We start from the raw sequence: 6,557 nt of genomic DNA, 5'->3' as shown, positions 1-6,557 counted from the left end.
CATTCGCATTTGAATATTTTTCCATTCTGTCGTATACATTTCTTGTACCTGTATTCCTCTAATTTAGTTGTAATATTCAAATAATTTTCTATTGGATCATTTTGTTTTTCCAAGGTTAACATCTCCCCGATTATTTGATCGAACTCTTTTGACAATTTTCGTTTATTATAGGATGGTCTCAATTCCAGATTAATAAGGTGACTTTGTTCACAATTATATAACTTATTTCTTATTTTTTGATATTTTATTAATTCCAACTGAATAGAAAAATGATCTGCCCGATCATCCCCCAGAACATTCATAGAGTTACAGCACTTTATCATTTCTTCTGAACAGATAATATAGTCCACTATTGATTTCCCGTTTGGGGAAACAAAGGTAATTTCTGCAGGGGTATCTCCCCTCATCCTACCGTTCAGACTTATTAATTGGTTATTATGAACAAATTCTAGAAGTATTTTCTTTTCTGTATTTAATACTTTGTCTTTGGATATTCTCTTATTGGCTATATTTTCGAACGTCTGAAAAAATATGGTATCAGTGGCTTCGCCAATACGTGCGTTTAGATCACCTCCTATTATCCATAATTGTTCAGGCTAGCCCATCTATCCAGAATTTTTTGCACTTCATTTAAAATTGGTTTTTTCTCAATAGACGGTGGTATATATATTACTACCACTCCCAAATACGTGTAAGACCATCTCATTTTGATTTTATTTTCTAATTTTATTATAACAGCAATGATATAATCCGATGTATATTGGAGGAATATTTCACCTAATCTCTTCTTAATAAGTAACAGAATTCCACATGACGGGCGTCCAAACCTGTTTTTACGTTGAGCATTGCTAATTATTATACTATTGTCTTGTTCTAGATATTTTATTTCCATATCACTTTAGAATCCAGGATAAATTTTAGAATCCATGGATAAATTTTAGAATCCAGGTTTCTACAAATCCAATTAATTCATTTGAGTCCAGAAATTTTCTCATCGAGGTTTTGAATAGTTTCCCTCTTAATCCTTGAATATTCCAAAAGCTTATCGTCACATTACTTTTTTCTCTTTTTGAAATTTCACTTTTTCCTCATTCAATTCATTATCTTTGACTATCAAATTATCATTACTCATTTTTCTATTATCATTCTCCATATTATTAATCATTCTCCTTTTTTCCTGCATTGTTTTTGAATTTTGATTTATTTTGGCTAATCTTACATTATACTTATCTCTAAAAAAGGATTCAGCTGAATTATTTCTCTAGTGTTCAGATCGTATGTATACATTGTATTGTCTTTTAAAAAATAATCATCTCTTATTTTTATCTTTTTATCATTCGATTTCTCTTCAAAGTGATTAGATCACAAATCAGTGTCATACGTCAGTGTCGTCCCCTCAAAAAAGTGTCCAACCAGATACTATGAAGTTGCACAATACACATCTACGTACTGTACAGTACGGTACGTCCGGGATTACTTCAAGGTGTCCGGGGCATGAATAAGTTTAAAGAAAGACATTCTCTATATTATTTCGACTACATTCGTTCGATTTTCTTATACAGCTGGTTTTTCTAAATGTTTGATACATTTTTAAACATTAAAGTTTGCGGAAATGACATAGAAATTAGTGCGGCAGCGGGTCTTTTGGAAACAAGTAGGCATATTTGGACAAATCTATTATTTCCTGTCTTTTATTTATTTCAATCGAATCTTTTTCGGCAAAAAAAATCTTCCCAAAGTACACAAAAGAAAAAATAGAAATAATTATTTACTTCTTTACATAAATTATAAATTTCTCCGTGTTTCAAGCATCATAATAGAGTTATAAGTTATTTAATGTAATTTTTTTATGTTTACAGACCCAAGATTTTTCGAAGTTCGAATGTTACGTCTCACGGAGAATCGATTCGTCTAAATACATTTATGAAAAATTAATGACTTGTTTTAAAATCTCTTGTAAATGACTTTTTGAATTAAAATCTTTCTGCATTAATTTCGTTATGAATTTCTTTATAACTGATTAAAACGACACGAGACAATTTAGTTTGTTCTACCAGATTGATTACATACATTATGTGTATGTATGGGGAAATATTTATGCCCTTTACAGGTAGTTTAGATCCAGAATGGAACCGAGCAGCGTGGGTAGAAAATGAAAAACCATGCGTCGATCCGAACTGCTAACCGAAACTTACGTGGGATGGCTGGATGGGGTTCGAATTCGAACCCGATCTTAATGATATTTCCTCCACAGAAAATACGTTAGTTATTAACTGTGGCTCTAATATATTTCCAACGTCATCTTCGTGTGAGGCTCCGGAAGTGGGTCGAAATTCGTGCACGGAAAATATTTTAATTTCGTATGAAAAAAAATTTTATAATTATTAATCTTATTATAAAAGGAAACCGTCAAACGCAAAATAAATATTTTTTGTCCATATAAGGACATATCTGTAAAAACTTCTAAGAAAGTCGAACTACTCAGGTTAAAACAATGGATGAATTTGTGTACTTAGATCGAACGTCTTCGATAGGAATCAAATTGTCAATCGGAGTTGACTCACCCGCGATCTGGGCTCCGATCTCGTTACAATTCGTAACGAGGAGGGGAGACCAATTAGAGAACGGGGGCAGATCGACATCGACCTATCGGAATGTTCGATCTGGGACTCAGAAAAAAACTTATAAAAACCGCGCAAAAAAAGGATGTGACGTTCTTGGTTCGTAGTTCTTGGCCTTTGGTTCGCAGTGCTCCTCTCCAGGATTCTTGTCATCCGAACATTCTCCCACGAGAACTTATCGGATATTCGGAGGACTTGTCTTCAACCTCTCGTGCCATCAAGATCGCTAAAGTCCACCTGGCAGATAAAAGACCTCGGTCCAAATAAGGTTGCGCAGCCCAGAGTCGACATCTTCAAGCCACCGTCGCCGGAAGAAAAACTATCGTCAGAACAGTTGAACTTTTTGTATTACGAACTTGTTGCTCGACTTTGGATAGGCATTACGCCGTTATAAGGATTTGTTGTAAGAAAAATTTCTATATTTATTAAACGGTATACGATGGAGGACCTGTCTCAGTAAGTTTTTTCACACGACAGTGCTGACCGCTCGAAAGTCGCGACACTTCCCCCCAATCGGCAAACCTCGCATTCGTTTATGTATTCAGCAATTTTTTCATGCTTTCTAGTCAGGTTTAATGAAACTGGCTCTCTCTCTGTCGTTAGCTAAACTACATCACATCCTTCATAAGATTTTTCGTGTTTTTGAATTATTTAATTTGTAAAACAAACACCGAGAAGGAAATTAATTTGTTACTAGAAGACAGAGAGACAAATATTGGTCTCTACAATTTGTACTTTACGTACCACAGAAAGGAAAGATTACACCGAGGAACTAGAGTTTCTATAACGGGATCCCGGTGTTTTTTAATCCGGAAAGTTCTTCTCATCCCGGGAAATTCCATAAATTTCTAAAAAATTCACCTTTTTCTTATTTTGTATTAAAGTTGAAGAAATTTTGCAAAAAGAAAGTATAATTAACCCACAAATTGTCAGAATACATTTGTATTTATTAATTTTGAGCACGCTTATTCGTTTTTAAAATTTTTTCTTATTACAGCGTGTCACAAATTGTCAACAATCAATATGTAGCCTATTTGTGACAGGTCTCTGAAAAATCTTTACTTTTCAGAACCGGTAATATCTGGAATAATTGTGCTTTGAGAGCAAAAGAAGTACTGTAACGCATCTAGAAAACAAACTAGAAATCTAGGCTACAGGTGAAAAAAACACATAACATCCGTCTTTTCTTAAATGCATTAAAGACGATATCACCCACATCAATTGAATCGAGAAGGGCAATCTCGGTAGCGAGACTTTTCTTTACTAAAATAAGAATCAAATTGACTGATCGGAGTATCAACTTTATTTGCTTTTTAAAATTTTATTATAAAAATTTATAATAATATTTTGTATTGTGTTTTATTTAAAAACGAAAAATACCTTTTAAGTTAAAAGTTTTGATCTAAGTTCATTTTTTTCTTTAAATTTTCATCTCAATTCAAAGGCTTTTTTGTTGTAAGCAGTTTCCAACAAACTTTAATAAATTTTTTCTATTGGTGAAAATTTCTATGTAACTCAAAAGTAATTTTTATACATATTTTACACAACATTATTATTATTATTTTGGAAATTGCAGGACGTACTAAGTTACTTAAAAATAAAAAGTAATTATATCATACGATTTTAAGATTTATTCTATACCTTAAAAATAATTAATTATATCCCGGGATTTCCCGAGATCTCGGGGAACAGTTCACTTTTATCCCAGAATTCCGGGACAAGCAAAACACCGGGAAATAATAAACCCTAGTGCTAATATTCATTAGAAATAACAATTTAACTAATTTGAAATAACTATATTTATAACCATTACTAAGTGACCTGTATTTTATTAAAAGGCAACATTCGTTATTTAAATAAAACACAATACAAAATATTATCGTAAATTTTTATAATAAGATTTTAAAAAACAAAGATGGTCGATACTCCGATCATTCTATCTAGTTCTTATTTTAGTAATGAAAAGTTTCACTACCAAGTATGCCCTATTCGAGTCAATTGATATGGGTGGAATCGTCTTTAATGCATTTAAGAGAATATGGATGTTAAATGTTTTTTCACCCGTAGCCTAGAAGATTTCTAGTTCGTTTTCGAGATGCGTTACAGTACTGTACTTCTTTTTCCGTCTAGTATTCTTGATTCGTCTACCGCATCTGCTTTAATAGCGGCATCGAGCTTACAGCCCGATAATTCGACAGTTCGTTTGCTTCTACCAATCGGGATTATGAAGAAAAACTTCAACTTGCAGACTTCGTACTCGTTTGCATCCTTGCCCAATTTGCGCAATCTGGCGTTACGCGGTTATCGAAGATACCGGGCATGGTTAAAAATTAAGACAGCGTAAGCGCAATTATTCCAGTTATTACAAGTAAAGAACTTTTAGAGTCCGGTGACAAAAAGGCTACGTATTGATTATTGACAATCTGTGACGTGCCATAATAAGCAAAAATTTAAAAAAAACTAATAAGCAGACTTAAAATAATAAATACAAATGTATTCTGACAGTTTATGAGTTAATAATTATACTTTCTATTTGCAAAATTTTCTCAATTTTAACACAAAATAAGAAAAAAGTGAATTTTAAAAAAATTTACGCGATTTCACGGGATATTTCCCGGGTTAAAAATAGCCGGAAATCCCACAGAAATCCTAATTAGCACATTCTGAATCATTAAAAATAAACTTTTCTGGTCATGCGCATTATAATGTTTTGGTTCTGTTTTCCACTCATTTTGCCTTAATACACGTCTTTGATAAAATTTTATTTGTGATTAAACGAAATAAAATTAGAAATGTATTAATAAATTAATTTTTTTTTTATTTTAATCTGTAAAGTCACACCTTGTTCTTTATTCAAGATCGTCTTATAGGCGAGCGAATACAGTATAAGTGTAGAGTTCTGGCAAGTGTATATGTGCAGTAGAAAAAATAAATAGACAAATGATGGGATCAATTAGAAATCTGATTAGGCAATTCATCTAATTTCCTACACGTGTCCTTATAATCTTCAAAATTTTAAACAATTTGCATATACATATGCAGATGTCGCGCTGCATAACTTCCAAATCGCAACTTGGCGATATTTTATTACAGTGGCGATAAGTTTGTCGTATCTCAACCTTAACCATAATGACACTTCTATTTGAATAAATATCGTAATGAGCAAAAACGGTTTCGATAATTTGTCAAGTGTGTACGAATACCCAAAACATGAGATAGGAAAAAATATAGTAAGGAATATTTGAGTCAATGTAATTTTTTAAATCATTTAAAACATTCTGTATTAAATTGCTATATAAATTACGGAGTGTCATACTTACCTGAATTGCTGCTATTTTCAAAATGTGTGACTGATTTTTGAATTCTGTCAAATAAAAATAATTATTTGTATTAATAATAAGCATATAAGCATAATCAGAAAACTTTTGTAATATTAAACGTATAAAGTTTATAGTTGAAGTTATAACACTTATATACTTAAAATTCAGGTGATTAGCAAGTACAGTAGAGTGTCGATTATCCGAAAGTCAATTGTCCGAAAGAATTCCAGTCGGCAAATTTAAATTTTCGCCAGTGCTGTGGCGCTGTAATCTTTGGCTATGTCTTCGGCTACTCAAATATTTTACGTTTTTGATACTAAATTAACTTCTGAAGTATAATTTTTTATTGTTTTTATATTTTTCAATATATTTATTTTGTTTGTACAAAATAAAACTATAATTTTTAACGATACAATAGTCTTCTTTAGGCTTAACATCGACGAAAATTCAACGCGAAGCGACACGCAACGGAAAAACACTTCAACATGGGATAGGTTAATATATTTATTCGTACATAATCGGTTATCCGAAATATCAATTTTCCGAACAACCCCAGTCTCCAATTGATTCGGATAATCGACAATCTACTGTACTACTGTGATCAAAAACTATCGGA

The 6,557-nt window shown here is 32.1% G+C and overlaps 1 protein-coding gene across 1 annotated transcript in view; it reads left to right on the top strand.

Moving 5' to 3' along the window:
* LOC111628317 overlaps positions 1-1,993 on the top strand; it is an 8,190-nt gene extending 6,197 nt beyond the window's left edge. The window contains exon 6 of the mRNA XM_023372082.1: positions 1,860-1,993. The gene's annotated coding sequence lies outside the window, so the exon portion shown is untranslated. The remainder of the gene's footprint in view (positions 1-1,859) is intronic.
* The last annotated feature ends 4,564 nt before the right edge of the window (positions 1,994-6,557 follow it).

This window comes from Centruroides sculpturatus, unplaced genomic scaffold (assembly GCF_000671375.1).
Source record: "Centruroides sculpturatus isolate CEXI.00-Female unplaced genomic scaffold, Cexi_2.0 scaffold497, whole genome shotgun sequence".
In the NCBI taxonomy this organism is placed as follows: domain Eukaryota; kingdom Metazoa; phylum Arthropoda; class Arachnida; order Scorpiones; family Buthidae; genus Centruroides; species Centruroides sculpturatus.
This window is presented reverse-complemented; position numbering and strand designations above follow the sequence as displayed.